Genomic DNA, 17629 nt, shown 5'->3' on the forward strand with positions numbered 1-17629 from the left:
AACAGCAGCCTTTGAATCCCAGATCTTCCCCCTGACACAGTCTACCCAAATGAGAAGGAACCAGAAAAACAATTCTGGTAATATGACAAAACAAGGTTCTTTAACACCCCCAAAAGATCATACCAACTCACCAGCAATGGATCAAACCAAGACAAAATCTCTGAATTGCCAGAAAAAGAATTCAGAAGGTCGATTATGAAGCTAATCAAGGAGGCACCAGAGAAAGATGAAGTCCAACTTAAAGAAATCAAAAACATGATACAGGCTATGAAAGGAAAATTCTTCATTGAAATAGAGAGCATAAATAAAAAATAATCCCAACTTCCAGAAATCAAGGACACACTTAGAGAAATGCAAAATGCACTGCAAAGTCTCAGCAATAGAATCAAACAAGCAGAAGAAAGAACTTCAGAGCTCAAAGACAAAGCTTTCAAGTTAACCCAATCCATCAAAGACAAAGAAGAAACATTTTTAAAAATGAACAAAGCCTCCAAGAAGTTTGGCACCATGTTAAATGTACAAACTTAAGAATGATTGGTGTTTCAGAGGAAGAAGAGAAATCTAAAAGTTTGGAGAACACATTTGAGGGAATAATTTAGGAAAACTTCTCTGCCCTTGCTAAACATCTAGACATCCAAATAAAAGAAGCTCAAAGAGCACCTGGGAAACTCATTGCAAAAAGATTATTGTCTAGGCACATAGTCATCAGATTATCGAAAGTCAAGACAAAGGAAAGAATCTTAAGAGCTGTGAGGCAAAGGCATCAGGTAACCTATAAAGGAAAACCTATCAGATTAACAGCAGATTTCTTAGCAGAAACCCTACAAGCTAGAAGGGATTTGGGTCCTATTTTTAACCTCCTTAAACAGAACAATTATCAGCCAAGAATTTTGTATCCAGTGAAACTAAACTTCACAAATGAAGGAAAGAAAGTATTTTCCAGATAAACAAATGCTGAGAGAATTCGCCACTACTAAGCCAGCATTACAAGATCTGCTAAACAGAGCACTAAATCTTGAAACAAATCCTTGAAACACACCAAAATAGAACCTAATTAATGCATAAATCTCACCGGACCTATATAACAATAACACAATTTTTAAAAACCCACGGTATTCAGGCAACAAATAACATGAAGAATAGTACCTCACATCTCAATACTAACATTTAATGTAAATGGCCTAAATGCTCCACTTAAAAGATACAAAATGGCAGAATGGATAAGAATTCACTGACCAAGTTTCTGCTGTCTTCAGGAGACTGACCTAATATGTAAGGACTCACATAAATTTAGGGTAAAGAGGTGGAAAAAGATATTCCATGCAAATGGACACCAAAAGTGAGCAGGAGTAGCCATTCTTACATCAGACAAAACACACTTGAAAGCAATAGCAGTTATAAAAGAGAAAGAGAGACATTATATAATGATAAAAGGACTAGTCCAACAGGAAAATATCATAATTCTAAATATATATGCCTCTAACACTGGAACTTCCAAATGTATAAGACAATTATTGCTAGACGTAAGAAATGAGAGAGATGGCAACACAATAATAGTGCAGTACTTTAATGCTCCACTGATAGCACTGGACAGGTCTTCAAGACAGAAAGTCAACAAAGAAACAGTGGACTAAATTACACCCTACAACAAATGGATGGGTATTTACAGAACATTCTACCCAACAACTGCAGAATATACATTCTTCTTTGTTTGTTTGTTTTTGAGATGGAGTCTCACTCTGTCACCCACGGTGGAGTGCAGTGGCACAATCTCAGCTCACTACAACCTCTGCCTCCTGGGTTCAAGCAATTCTCCTGTCTCAGCCTCCCGAGTAGCTGGGACTACAGATGCCTGCCACCACACCCAGCTAATGTTTATATTTTTAGTAGAGATGGGGTTTCACCTTGTTGGTCAGGCTGGTCTCAAACTACTGACCTCAGGTCATCCAACCGCCTCAGACTCCAAATTGTGGGAATTACAGGTGTAAGCCACCATGCCTGGCCCAGAGTATACATTCTATTCTTCAGCACATGAAACATTCTCCACGACAGACCATATAATAGACCACAAAACAAGTCTCAGTAAATTTAAGAAAATTGAAATTATATCAAGTACTCTCTCAGACCACAGTAGAATAAAATCGGATATCAACTCCAAAAGGAATCCTCAAAGCCAAGCAAATACATGGAAATTAAGTAACTTGCTCCTGAATGATTGTTGGGTCAACAATGAAATCAAGATGGAAATTTAAAAATTCTTGAGCTGAATGATAATAGTGACACAAACTATCAAAACCTCTAGAATACAGCAAAAGTGTGCTAACAGGGAAGTTCATAGCATTAAACATCTACATCAAAAAGTATGAAAGAGCACAAACAGACAATCTAAGGTCACACCTCATAAAACTGGAGAAAGAAGAACAATCCAAACCCAAACCCAGCAGAAGAAAAGAAATAACAAAGATCAGAACTAAATGAAATTGAAATAAAAAACAAATGCAAAAGATAAGTGAAACGAAAAGCTGGTTATTTGAAAAGACAAATAAAATTGACAGATCATTAGCAAGATTAACCAAGAAAAGAAAAGAGAAGATCCAGATAAGCTCAATTAGAAATGAAATGGGAGATATTACAACTAATACCACAGAAATACAAAAGATAATTCAAGGCTACTACGAACACCTTTATGTGCGTGAACTAGAAAACCTAGAGGAGATAGATAAATTCCTGGAAATATACAACCCTCTAGATTAAACCAGGATGATGCAAAATCTCTGAAGAGATCACTAACAAGCAGTGAGATTGAGAGAGTAATAAAAAAAAATTGACAACAACAAAAAAAGTCCAGAACGAGATGGATTCTCAGCTGAATTCTATCAGACATTCAAGGAAGAATTGGTACCAATCCTATTGACACTATTCCAAAAGGTAGAGAAAGAGGGAATCTTCCCTAAATCATTCTATGAAGCCAGTATCATCCTAATACCAAAACCAGGAAAGGACATAACAACAAAAAAAGAAAACTACAGACCAATATCCCTGATGAACATAAATGCAAAAATCCTCAACAAAATACTAGCAAACAAAATCCAACAGCATATCAAAAAGATAATCCACCATGATCAAGTGGGTTTCATATCAGGGATGCGGGAATGGTTTACCATAGGTAAGTCAATAAATGTGATACACCACATAAACAGAATTTTAAAAGTCACATGATCATCTTAATAGAAGCAGAAAAAGCATTTGACAAAATCTAACATCATTTTATGATTAAAACCCTCAGCAAAAGTGGCATAGATGGGACATACCTTAAAGTAATAAAAACCATCTATGACAAACCCATAGCCGACACTGTACTGAATGGGGAAAAGTTGAAAGTATTCCCTGTGAGAACTGAAACAAGAGAAAGGATACCCACTCTCACCACTTCTGTTCAATATAGTACTGAAAGTCCTAGCCAGAGCTGTCAGACAAGAGAAAGAAATCAAGGGCATCCAAATTGGTAAAGAAGAAGTCAAACTGTTGCTCTTTGCAGATGATATGATCGTATACCTAGAAAACCCTAAAGACTCATCCAAAAAGCTCCTAGAACTGGTAAATGAATTCAGCAAAGTTTCAGGATACAAAAATAATGCACATAAATCAGTAGCTCTGCTATACACTGTCAATTGAGAAAAATGATGAGACAAGGCTTACTCATTTTAGGAGGTTTATTTGCCAAAGTTAAGGACACGCACCTGGGAGACAAGTCTATGCCTTTCTCTGAAGAAGATTTTGAGGGCTCCAAATTTAAAGGAGGAAAGAGCAGTATATTGAGAAGTATGCAATTTTCATGTAAGAGGCGTGTAGGGAAAAATAGTCATTCATACCTTTGGCCCAGTGAATGTGCTTTTTTTTTTTTTTTGGTTTGTTTTTTTTTTTAACATAAGATGACATAGGCAAACAGGGCAGAGGAAAAATTCAGAGAATCTGCATTTTACATAAGATAATATACACAAAAATGCAGTAGGGGAACAATCAGATATGCATTTATGTCTGGTGGGCCAGAGGTGACTGCACTTGTAAAGACAAGCTATCCGTTTACATTGCCATGGTGAAATTTTAACAGAAACACATTAAAAAATCTTGCAGCTCACTAGGAATTTCTTTTTGGACAAAATACGGGGGAGGCATGTAGCTTTTCTTCTTGTAGCCATCTTATTTAGGAACCAAAATGGGGAGGCAGGTTTGCGTGACCCAGTTCCGAGTTTGACTTATCCCTTTCCGGCTTAATGAGTTTGGAGTCCCAAGATTTAATTTCCTTTCACAACACCAACAGCAACCAAACTTAGAATCAAATGAAGAACTCAATCCCTTTCACAATAGCTGCAACAAAATAAAATACTTAGGGAATGTATCTAACAAAGGACATGAAAGATCTCTACAAGGAAAACTACAAGATGCTACTGAAAGAAATCATAGATGACCCAAACAAATGGAAACACATCCCATGCTCATGGATGAGTAGAATCAGTATTGTGAAAATGACCATACTGCCAAAAGCAAACAAATACAGTGCAATTCTCATCAAAATATCACCATCATTATTCATAGAACTAGATAAAACAATCCTAAAGTTAATATGGAACCAAAAAGCTTGCATAGCTAAAGCAAGACAAAGCAAAAAGAACAAATCTGGAGGTATCACATTACCCAACTTCAACCTATACTATAAGGCTATCGACACCAAAACAGCATGGTAATGGTATAAAAATAGTCACATAGACTGCTGGAACAGAATAGAGAACCCAGAAATAAAGCCAAATACTTACAGCCAACTGATTTTCAACAAAGCAAACAAAAACATAAAAGTGGAGGAAAGACACCCTATTCAGCAAATGGTGCTGGGAAACTGGCAAGCCACGTGTAGAAGAATGAAACTGGATCCTTATCTCTCACCCTATACAAAAATCAACTCAAGATGGATCAAATACTTAAATCTAAGACCTGAAACCATAAAGATTCTAGAAGATAACATTGGAAAAATTCTAGACATTGACTTGGGCAAAGACTTCATGACCAAGAATCCAAAAGCAAATGCAACAAAAACAAAGATAAATAGCTGGGACTTAAACTAAAAAGCTTCTGAACAGCAAAAGAAGTAATCAGCAGAGTTTACAGACAACCCATAGAGGGGAGAAAATTTTCACAATCTATACATCTGACAAAGGACTAATATCCAGAATCTACAAAAAACTCAAACAAATCAGCAAGAAAAAACAAAACAAAACAAAACAAAAAAAACCAAACAATCCTGTCAACAATGGGCTAAGGGCATGAATAGACAATTCTGAAAAGAAGATATACAAATGGCCAAGAATCATATGGAAAAATGCTCAACATCATTAATTATCAGGAAATGGAAATCAAAACCACAATGCAATACCACCTCACTCCTGCAAGAACGGCCATTATAAAAAAAAAATGAAAAATAATAGATGTTGGCATGGATGCAGTGAACAGGGAACACTTTTACACTGTTGGTGGGAATGTGAACTAGTACACCCACTATGGAAAACGGTGTGGAGCTTCCTGAAAAAACTAAAAGTAGATCTACCATTTGATCCAGTAAACCCGCTACTAGGTATCTACTCAGAGGAAAAGAAGTTGTTATACAAAAAAGACACTTGGACATGCATGTTTGTAGGAGCACAATTTGCAATTGCAAAAGTATGGAACCAGCCCAAATACCCATCAATCAATGAGTGAATAAAGAAAATGTGATATGTATGTTTCCATTCATTCACTATTGTATAATTAAATCTAGAGAGGAGAGGATTTGTAACACAGTGATGAATTCCAAAACTTGGCCTTATAAGTGGATTGATGATAATGACCACTCTATTGTCTCCTGATTGGAGTCTTTGTCTTAGTGTGTCACCTTGAGACATTAAAAACAAACAAAATTCCATGAAGACCTTGGTTTTGGCATGTACCCCGCATTTTTGGAACTTTATGTTCTAAATGGCCTCTAGAGGAAGCCATATGGGATAGTGGAGAGATGGGAAGGGAGCAGAGTGATATGAATAAAAATATAATCAGCTGGCCAGGTGCAGTGGCTCATGCTTGCAATCCCAACACGCTGGGAGGCCAAGGCGGGAGGATTGCTTTAAGGCCAGGAGTTCAAGACCAGCAACATAGCGAGATCTCATCTCTTCAATATATTGCCTGAGCCCAAGAGGTCAAGGCTGTAGTGAGCCATGGCCATGCCACTGCACTCCAGCCTGGGCACAGAGCAAATCTCTGTCCCCTCCTCCACCTCCTACTCCCTCCCCAGCCCTTCAAAGCTCCCTTCCCTAGAGCAGGTACTACATTCTTCTCTCTCCCTATGTGAGGGATCTCTCTTCCCTCCAGGCTGCCTTTGTCTTTTCTCATTTCTCCTGCTCTTCCACATCTCCCAAAATCCTGTTCCCATTCGTTCCCAACTAAATAAGACAAAAGCTTGTTAGTCGGCTCGGGCCTGTGCTTGGGGGTTCACCTGGCCCCAGACTACATGGAGCTGTGGGGAACCGTGGCTTCCTGTAGCGTGGGGTTTAACCATATGTCATATATATGATGTGTATGTGTGTGTATGGAATACTACTCAGCCATAAAAAGGAATCAACCTGGAAGGAATTGGAGACTGTTATTCTAAGTGAAGTGACTCAGGAATGGAAAATCAAACATGATATGTTCTCACTCACATATGGGAGCTAACCAATGAGGACACAAAGGCGTAAGAATGATACATTGGACTTTGAGGACTCAGGGGAAAGGGTGAGGGGGGTGATGAGGGATAAAAGACTACACATGGGGTACAGTGTACACTGCTTGGTGATGGGTGTGCCAAAATCTCGGAAAGAATTTATTCATGTAACCAAACACCACCTGTTCCTCAAAAACCTATTGAAATAAAAAATTGAAAAAATAAACAAAACTAAAAATAAATTTTGTCAGTAAAAAAAAAAAAAAAAAAAATTAGCCAGGTGTGGTGGTATGCACCTGTAGTCCCAGCTACTTGGAAAACTGAAGGCAGGAGGATTGCCTGAGCCCAAGAGGTCAAGGCTGTAGCGAACCATGGTCATGCCACTGTACTCCAGCCTGGGCATAGAGCAAAAAGAAGAATTACTGTTAATTTTTTGTTAGGCATGATAATGGCATTGGAGTAATGGAGAAAAAAATGTTATTGCTTATTTTGAAGATGCAGACTGAAGTGCTTAATGATAAAATGTTAGGATGATTGTAATTAAAAAATATATTAGCAAAAGTAAAGTGTTTGAATAGACACTTCTCCAAAGATATAAAATGGCTAACACACATATGAAAAGGCATTCGACTACTTGTTAGAGAAATACACATCAAACCCACACAATACTATCTTATATCCATTAAGGTGGCCACTATTAAAAAAATCTTGAACTAAATAATAGAAAATAACAAGAAAAAAAAAAAAAAACCAGAAGATAACAAGGATTGAGGATGTGGAGAAATTCAAACCCTTGTGCACTGTTGGTGGGAATGTACAATAGTGTAGCCACTAGAGAAAATAATATGGAGGTTCCTGAAAACATTAATAATAGAATTACCATAGGATCCATCAAGCCTGCTTCTGGGTATCAAAGAATTGAGATCAGTATTTTAAAGAGGTATTTGCAAACCAATGTTCATAGCAGCAGTATTCACCATAGCCAAAACGTAGAAACAGCGAAAATGTCCATCAGTAGATTAACACACTGTGGTATCTATGTACAATGGAATATTATTTAGCCTTAAAAAGAAAGGAATTCTGTCACGTGCTACAATATGGAATGACCTGGAGGATATTACGCTAAGTGACATGAGCCAGTCACAAAACGTCAAATACCATATGATTACTTTATATGAGGTACCTAGAGTAGTCAAATTCAAAGGCAGAAATTAGAAGGGTGGCTGACATGAGCCTGTGGGAAGGGGAGAAAGGAAGTTGTTGGATGGGTGTGGAGTTTTAGTTTGGAAGATGAGAGCATTCTAGAGATCAGTTTCACAACAATTTAAGTATACATGACAACACTGAGCTGTACACTTAAAAATCGTTAAGATGGTAGATTTCATATGCCTTTTTACTACAATTAAACATTTTAAATACTCAGCAAAAACAAAACAAAACAAAAAACCCACAGCAATTATGGGAAAATATTAGCGATATGGTTTGGCTCTGTGTCCCCACCCAAATGTCCTCTTGTAGCTCCCATAATTCCCACATGTGGTGGGAGGGACCCAGTGGGAGATGACTGAATTATGGGGGCAGCTCTTTCCTGTGCTGTTCTTGTGATAGTGAATGGATCTCACGAGAGTTTCTCGTGAGAGGAGTTTCTCTGCACAAACTCTCTCTGCCGCTGCCATCCACCTAAGATGTGACTTGCTCCTCCTTGCCTTCCATCATGATTGTGAGGCTTCCCCAGCCACGTGGAACTGTGAGTTCTCCATTAAACCTCTTTCCTTTGTAAATTGCCCAGTCTCGGTTATGTCTTTATTAGCAGTGTGAAAATGGACTAATACAATTAGCAATTGTTCCACCTGCATGATGGATGTAGGGGTGTTCATTATATCTGTCTCTCTATTTTCTTTGATTTTTACAACACTTTTTAGAGTTAAAAGGATAAGCATATAGTAATGTCTAATATATTCTGAATGGAACGATCTTCTTGGGCCAATTCTTCTCTTACCCTTCTTTTTACCTAGAGGTCTCATATTGAAAACGCATCTCTCACTCTCCCAGTGAAAACACAAATTCAACTCTGACAGCACTGATGACTGATAGAAATATTACTGCAGGTTTTGTATGGAGACAGAGAAAGCAATGATATCACACCAAAAACTCCCTAAAATCTATCTGTCCCTCCCTCCACCTCCTACTCCCTCCCCCTCCTACTCCCTCCCCAGCGCTTCAAAGCTCCCTTCCCTAGAGCAGATACTACATCCTTCTCTCTCCCCACGGAAGGATCTGTCTTCCCTCCAGGCTGCCTTTGTCTTTTCTCATTTCTCCCGCTCTTCCACATCTCCCAGAATCCTGTTCCCATTCATTTCCAACTCAATAAGACAAAAGCTTGTTAGTCTGCTCAGGCCTCTGCTTGGGACCCTTGGTTCACCTGGTCCCAGACTACATGGAGGTGTGGGGAACAGTGGCTCCCTATTATGTGGGGTTTAACCAAGGATTGATATTTACGGAAAGAGTGTTCACAGCAGTGTTCTTTTGTTCTCTCTGAAGTATTTATCTAACATTCCTTAACCCATGAAGACATTTTCATGTGAATTTTTTTTTTTTTTTTTTTTTTTTTTGAGGCAGAGTTTTGCTCTTGTCACCCAGACTGGAGTGCAGTGGCGCGATCTCGGCTCACTGCATCCTCTGCCTCCTGGGTTCAAGCGATTCTCCTGCCTCAGCCTCCAGAGTAGCTGGGATTACAGGTGCTCGCCATCACTCCCGGCTAATTTTTTTTTTTTTTTTTTTTTTTTTTTTTTTGTATTTTTAGTAGAGACGGGGTTTCACCATGTTGGGCAGGCTGGTCTCGAACTCCCGACCTCAGGTGATCCACCTGCCTCATCCTCCCAAAGTGCTGGGATTACAGGCGTGAGCCACCGTGCCTGGCTCATATGAATCTTTTATCCATTTATTCCTCCACAGAAGTAGCGTGCTTTCAAAGCACAAAGGATTACTGCAAGTCGTTGTGGGCAGGTAGTTTAGTGTTGATTTAAGACACTAGAAAATACATGATATTAGCATGCCTCACATCATAGGAGAGGCTACCTTTTTATATGCAGATATCACTTACTTTCAGGGTGAGAGAACTGACCTATTGTCATTAATTTGCCATACATTTATTGACAACCAACTATATGCAGAACACTATTAGGACTTTGAGAAACTGCTTTTGACTTTTAAAAGGAGATTTATTTGCACAGCTACATCCCAAAATAGCAAAGTGTTATCGCCTGCTTCTCTAGAATCCCAGTTGGAGCTTGGAAATTAAACCTTCAGTGCATTTACATAGAAGTAGGAAAATTTCTCTTCCCTCTATGAAGGGGCAGGTTAGGTCTAGGAGAGGGTGGCCACCCTTGATGATCCACCTCCAGGGCCAACATCTCCATTTACAGTCTGGACGCAGGCCTACCTTAGCCTCAGCTCACTTTGATCAAGTGAAGAGAACTAGTTTCTCCCAGAGAAAGCAGAGCTCCTAAAATTGATTCTGAGCTTTAACACCAGACAGTTCTCCCTGAATCTCCATACCTCCTGTCTCCTGCTACTACCCAATGGCCTAAGTCTGTACAAATTCCTTGAGAAAGCAGCGGCTCTTCCTTGGGCAGGGCCACCTCATACTAGCACCATGGCCCAGCCTTAGACCTAGTACCTGTCTTCACACCAGTTTTCTAGCCAGTTGAACCAATCCCAGTGTCTAATTTAACATCCTCCCTACCATCAATTGCTCCCCAAAAGGGCTTTTGTCTGTTATCATAAGGCCAAAGAAGGAGATTTAGGCTGGTTCTTTGGTCAGCACTGTCCCACCACATCCCTCATACATCAGTGTTTCAGAGTCTCATCCAGGGCTCCAGTCAGAAACCTGACTAACAAGAAGCTGGGAGGAGACACAGCCTCACATTTGAACCTTTTGAAGCCAGAGAGAATGCTAAGACTTTTCCATGCTTGAGCATCAGGCTGGTAGAGCTCAGAACATTTGGTGTCTTCCATATATAGAGTCTGTAAGGTCTGAGCTTCCTGGTTTCTAAATGCAGTCATGTTTATCTGCACTGTTACTTTGGTAGAGTTCCCAGTCCTGACGATGCTTCCGAGTCACCTAGCGAGCTTATTTTAGATTCCAGAGAGGCTGATTCCACGAGTCTGATAAGTTGGGGCCCTACAAAAGATCTGGGGTGATTTTGAGGCGGCAGGTGCACGAGCTGGCATTTGGAAACAATTGGTGTACACTGTGGTGCTGGATAAATGAAGAGCCCAGTGGCCTCCTAGGATCTTAGGTGGTGACTGTGTCATTTAGGCCAGTGTTCCCCACTTCTTTTTGGTGCCAGGGATCGGTTTTGTGGAAGACAATTTTTCCACGGATATGGGGTGGGGGAGGTGGGAGGGAATGGTTCTGGGATGAAACCGTTCCATCTTAGATCAGCAGGCATTAGAATCTCATAAGGAGTGCACAAAATCTCCCACACGCTCAGTTCACAATAGGGTTTACGCTCCTATGAGAATCTGACAGGAGGCGGAGCTCAGACTGTAATGCTTGCTGGCCCGCCGCGCACCTCCTGCTGTGTGGCCCGGTTCCTAACAGGCCATGGAAGGGTACTGGACAGTGGCTGGGGGTTGAGGACCTCTGATTTAGGCTATTCCGAGTTTTTCTAAGATTCCTAAGAATCCAGTTATCACGGCCACATCACAGTTTTTTCAGGAGGCCAGTTCTGCACATCTCCATTTCACCCTCTGGAACAGAAAGCACCACAGCAGCAAAGCAGAGCTAGCTGACATGGTGAAGCCCTAAGCATGAAAAGACACTTGACAAACTGCATTTCCCCTAAACAGTTCTCAACAGCCCTTTGAAAATGCAGCATAGCTTTTTTATATAATATAAAATCAGCCTCTAAATCATGGGCTCAAGGGATCCTTCAGCTTCAGCCTCCTGAATAGCTAGGACTACAGGTGCACACCATCATGCCCAGCTAACTTTTAAAAAAAGTTGTAGAGATGAGATCTCACTGTGTTGCTGGTCTTGAACTCCTGGCCTCAAGCAATCCTCCCGCCTTGGCCTCCCAATGTACTGGGATTACAGGCATGAGCCCCTGCACCTGGCCTGATGATTATATTTTTAATCATATCACTCTGCTCCCTTCCCATCTCTCCACTATCCCATATGTCTTCCTTCCTCTAGAGGCCCTTTAGAACATAAAGTTCCAAAAATGCGGGGTACATGCCAAAACCAAGGTCTTCATGGAATTTTCTGTTTGTTTTTAATATCACAAGGTGACAAACTAAGACGAAGACTCCAATCAGGAGACAATAGAGCAGTCATTGTCATCAATCCACTTATAAGGCCAAGTTTTGGAATTCGTCACTGTGTTACAAGCCCTCTTCTCTCTAGATTTAATTATACTATAGCAAAAGAATGGAAATAAATTAAATAACTATCAATGGGGTACTGATTAAATGAGTTATGATACTTCTATACAGTGGAAAAGTATGCAGACCTACAAAAGAATGAGAAAGTATTTATGCCTTGGTTTGGAAAGATCTTTATGGATAAGATGTTAATTGAAAAAATAAAAGCAAAACACAGAATCAAAGAGAGAACATATGTATGTATTTGTTTATAGCTAATTATATGTGCATTTCTGAAATACCCTTAACAATAACATTATTTGCCTCTGAAGAGAGCTAAGTGACTAAGGGAGAGGATACGAAGGAAGATTCACATGCAATCATTTAAACTTTAATGTATTACGTATTCAAAATATTAAATTAAAAATACATGTACACGTGAACAACTCAAGTATCTACATTGATTTTGGGAACAGAGGTAATATGAATGGAGCTAACTTAAAAGTATTTAAATTCAGTTTTAGTTTGGTTTTACTTTTTTTTCCAACAGATTTGCCTCTCTAATCATGTTTTGCTCACCCTAATTTTAGACCAAGTCTGAATTAAATGAACACACACCAGCTGGACAGTAGGAGGAAGCAGCTAAGAAGACAGTCTAGAAAAGAACATTTGCTTTGGGTGACTGATGTGCAAATAATGAAGAGTGGCCCTGGTTTGCAGCCCAGCAGCCTCCTGAAGGTGACAGCATTAAAGTTAAGACCCATTGCAACAGTGCCCTGGCATGTGCACAGAGTCTAAATCAATGTAAAACTATGGCAGTTGATTGCAAAACTGGTCCTGATTATTGTCGTCCTTGTAGCCTCCTTGTTACAATTCGGCTTGTAGCTCTTCTTATCAGGAGGTAGAGTCTACTTCGCTGCCTCTTGACTTGGGCTGGCCTTTTGGATTGCTGGGCCAATAGAGTGAAGCAAAAGTAATGTGTGAGATGTGCCTGTCCAAGCCTAGGCATTAAACGGTCATGGAAACTTTACTCCCTTTCTTGAAATCTGCCTTGACCATGAGTCAAAACCTGGACTAGTCTGTCGGGATGAGAGTACGTGGACCCAGGCTGGGGTCCTGGACATGTGAGACAGCCCAGACAAGATGTGCAAAGCTAAACTGAAGCTGACCTGCAAACTGAGCACAAAGATACAAGAGAGTCTATCTGGGATCAGAACTGCCCAGCTGACCCACACACTCATGAGTTAAATAAAAGCTTATTGTTTGAAGCCACTGGATTACATGGCCATTTTTCACATAGCATTACTGTGGAAGCAGATGACAGGTATGGAACTCTGTGGCTGTCCTAGCTTCTTTCCTTTCCACCTCTAGTACTATACTGTTACCTTCTCAATATCTGTAATATGTTTCTCTTATATACTGACTATGTTAAATTAAAGGGACATTAAAAACAGCAGGTGCGGCTGGGCGCAGTGGCTCATGCATGTAATCCCAGCACTTTGGGAGGCCAAGGCGGGTGGAACATGAGGTCGAGAGATCAAGACCATCCTGGCTAACATGGTGAAACCCCGACTGCACTAAAAATACAAAAATTAGCCGGGTGTGGTGGTGTGCGCCTGTAGTCCCAGCTACTCGGGAGGCTGAGGCAGGAGAATCACTTGAACCTAGGAGGCGGAGGCTGAAGTGAGTCAAGATCACACCACTGCACTCCAGCCTGGCCACAGAGCAAGACTCCATCTTAAAAAACAAAAACAAAAACCAGCAGGTGCAAGAAGATCACTCTGACCTTGCTTCTGTTTCTTAAAAAAAGGAGAGGAAATTCCCATGTGAAAGATGTCCTCCCTATAACAGAAGGAAAGTATCATTCTCATCATCAAGGACAAAAAGTGGAGGTGGAAGGGAATCTGTATAAACAAATCTTGTTAAACTAAACCTACATGCCTAGCCACTTCTCCAACCAACAACTACTCTAGCCCAAGCTCCTCTGCCTTGTCACATTTTCATAATCTGCTCTTTGTCTAGGTCAGCATGCAAATGTTCAACTCTGTGTCTTTGGCTCTTTGTTCCCTTATGAAGTCTCCTGTGCCATAGAAAACTCGTATTAAATAAATTTGTTTGCTTTTCTCCTGTTGATGTGTCTTATGTCAATTTAATTCTTAGGCCTAGCTGAAAAACCCTAAGAGGGTAGAGGTAAATTGTTGACTCCTCTATACAACTCCTCAGTCCCTGTCGTAAGCTCAGCTTGCTAAAGAGCACCCATCATGTGTCCGATCATTCATCCATGATTATACATCGTCCCTGACCACAAGGAATGGATAGTCATGTGGAGAGGCAGGTGGACAACTTACTACTGCAAGAATGGCCATAATCAAAAAATCAAAAAATAATAGATGTTGGCATGGATGCGATAAAAGGGAGCACTTCTACATTGCTGGTGGGAACGTAAACTAGTACAACCACTATGGAAAACAGTGTGGAAATTCCTTAAAGAGCTAAAAGTAGAACTACCATTTGATCCAGCAATCTCACTACTGGGTATCTACCCAGAGGTAAAGAAGTCATTATATGAGAGAGATACTTACTTGCGCATGCATGTTTATGGCAGCACAATTCACAATTGCAAAAACGTGGAACCAACCCCAATGCCCACCAATCAACAAGTGGATAAAGAAACTCTGAGATAGATATATATATATAATTTATATATATTTTTATATATAATACATATATAATATATAAAAATATATGTATATAAATTAATGGCATTTGCAGTGACCTGAATGACATTGGAGACTATTATTCTAAATGAAGTAACTCAGGAATGGAAAACCAAACATCGTATGTTCTCATTCATAAGTGGGAGCTAAGCTATGAGGATGTCAAGGGATAAGACTGACATAATGGACTTTGAGGACTCAGGGTGAAACATTCCAGGTTGTCCCAATAATATAGTTTATAGTACAGTCTCTTATATCCTTGCTACTCAAAGTATGGCCAGCAGACCAGCAGCTGCAACATCACCTGGGAGCTTGTTAGAAATGTCCATCCTTGAGTCCCACTCCAGCGTTTTAGTAAGATGCTGAGGTGGTTCAAATGCATATTAAAGTTTGAGACATGCTTAATTATGGCACTGGTATTAGTGGTGGGGGCTAATGACTTGCCTTATAACCTCATCAGAGTATACGAACCTTTTAATAGCAACTTTTGTAGAAAGTTCGCCTGCAGAAGGTATACGCTTATAGCAATTATACATCTAGACTACCAACTAATATAGCTATTTTTCTTGGCGACATGTCTTATTACCCTAATTAGATTATAATCACGGATTCTGTTTCCTTGATTCATTACTCTTGAACACCTAAGGGCAGAAAGAAAATGCTGAGATGACAGAGACAGAATCTTTCCTTTAGGAGCCACAATCTGATAAAACGAGAGGAGAACTGTAACTCAGAGCTCTCAGCCTTGCTCTACTTCTTGCCAAAGAGTATCTTGGACAAGTTTCTCAATGTCACTGAGCCTCAGTTTTCTCATCTACAAAATGGGGTAACACCTCGGTTGTAGGTTCATTGTGAGGATTAGAGATAACACGTAAAAAGTGCTCGGCACGGCTCCTGGGAGAGCCAGCACTCCACAAGGGGTAGCTGTAATGGTAAATAATCACAAACATACTTTGGTATTGCAGGAGAGAATGAGGTTACATTTAATTGAGCGAGTAAAAACAGGTCCTGTGAAAGAGCTAGACTAGCAATGGCAGTTTAGCATTAGACAGGCAGAAATTGCAGGGAAAGAGTTTTGTAAGTGAAGGAAATTAAATAAGTAAACACGTTCTCAGAGATGAAATCACATAAGGGCATATTTGGGAAACTAAAAACTCATCTGATTTTCTTCCTCTGATTTGTGAATTTATTGATAGGAATGCTCTTTTCAAAGGTAAAACAATTTGATCACTTAAAAAATATTTATGCATTTTATGCACTTAGCAAGTTGCCCTTACTGTAAAGATTAAAATGGCAAGAAATAAGATCTCCCAGCAAATCTGGGCCATATGTTGCTTCCCATTGTGGTTGTACATGCAGAGTCAGCCATTGTGTTGGTTGCCTGCTGCCCAGACATAGCGGGGTGAGCTCAGGACAGAGCCCTGCTTCAGCATGAATGCCTCTGCCTTCTCTTGCTAACACATTCCCTCCGCCGCTTAAGAATGCACAGAGCATTTGCCAGGTCGGGAATGCCTGGGTATGACAGCACCATTTGCAAAGTAAAGAGTCTATTTATGAAGATAATGGCAATATCCAGGCCAAGCCCACCGTGGGAGAACCTTGGCTCCTAATTAGCAAGAGCAGTGCATTTTAATGAGGACGCCTCGGCAGGCAGTTGGCTCCTGCCTTGACTGCCAACGAATCTGGGGCAGAGGGAGTGTTGGCAGAGAGAACACAGAGCAGGTGAGGAGAACAAAACAAAGAAATATGCTCATCTCTTGGAAACCGTAAGCCTCAGAATTATTCGATTTTCTCATTATCCTGGCTGTCATCCCATAGGCTATTTCTCTGAGAACAAATACTCTTGGAAGTGGTGGGTCTTGGGTCAGCTAAGGTAAGCAGAAGCATCAGTTTTAGCAATCCTGAAACTATTGCTAGCATGGGGAGCAGAGGCCTAAAGGGCATGGAGGCTCAGAAACAGGGGCATTTGAACTCTCTAGGAAGGCAATTAGACAATTGCTAAGAGGCCTGTAGAGAAATCGGAATCCCTTGCATTTTTCTGGATGGGCAAGAAAGAACAGCAATGGCTCCCACTTCCATCAGTCCTGTGGAGGTGAGGTGATACTATCAAAGGTAATTTAAGCTAGAACTTCAAAGTCTGTTGCTGGATGCTGATGGGTGACATAAAGAAAGCCGAACTCCTCAGCATCTATGTAGTTTCTGAATTCTGTCTCAGAAAAAGATCTTTTGACTGAAAATGATGAACAACCATTCACAGGTGGGAATAGATGTTCCAAGATGCATGAGTGAACTGTGAAACACCTTAATCCTTTAATGGCTTCAAGTTTTGAGTCCATGCAAATTACACCTCCAAATACCAAGACAATGTGTAACTAAGATGGTTGGACTCTAGTTGGTTATCTCTGATGCATCAGGAACAATAAAAGAAGTACTGGCAAACAATTGTTTCAGAAATAGAGAAGATTCCTGGGGCTACAAACCTGTTTTTGTTTTGGTTTGTTTTGTTTGTTTGTTTCCAGCAATGCACCCAAGCAAGATAAACCATGGGACGTTTTGTTGTTGTTGTTATTGTTGTTGTTTTCTGAGACAGAGTCTTGCTCTGTCGCCCAAGCTGGAGTGCAGTGGCGTGATCTCAGCTTACTGCTACCTCTGTCTCCCGGGTTCAAGCAATTCTCCTGCCTCAGCCTCCAGAGTAGCTAGGATTACAGGCATGCACCACCTGCCTGGCTAATTTTTGTATTTTTAGTAGAGAAAGGGTTTTGCCATGTTGGCCAGGCTGGTCTCGAACTCCTGACCTCGTGATCTAACCGCCTCAGCC

General features: G+C 40.4%; 1 long non-coding RNA gene across 1 annotated transcript; it reads left to right on the forward strand.

Moving 5' to 3' along the window:
* Positions 1 to 8386: 8386 nt before the first annotated feature.
* On the forward strand, positions 8387 to 14225 carry LOC141408408 (uncharacterized). The gene is made up of 2 exons (XR_012422812.1): positions 8387 to 8474; positions 12685 to 14225. It is a non-coding gene; the product is annotated as an uncharacterized lncRNA (long non-coding RNA).
* The last annotated feature ends 3404 nt before the right edge of the window (positions 14226 to 17629 follow it).

This window comes from Macaca fascicularis, chromosome 14 (assembly GCF_037993035.2).
Source record: "Macaca fascicularis isolate 582-1 chromosome 14, T2T-MFA8v1.1".
Taxonomy (NCBI): domain Eukaryota; kingdom Metazoa; phylum Chordata; class Mammalia; order Primates; family Cercopithecidae; genus Macaca; species Macaca fascicularis.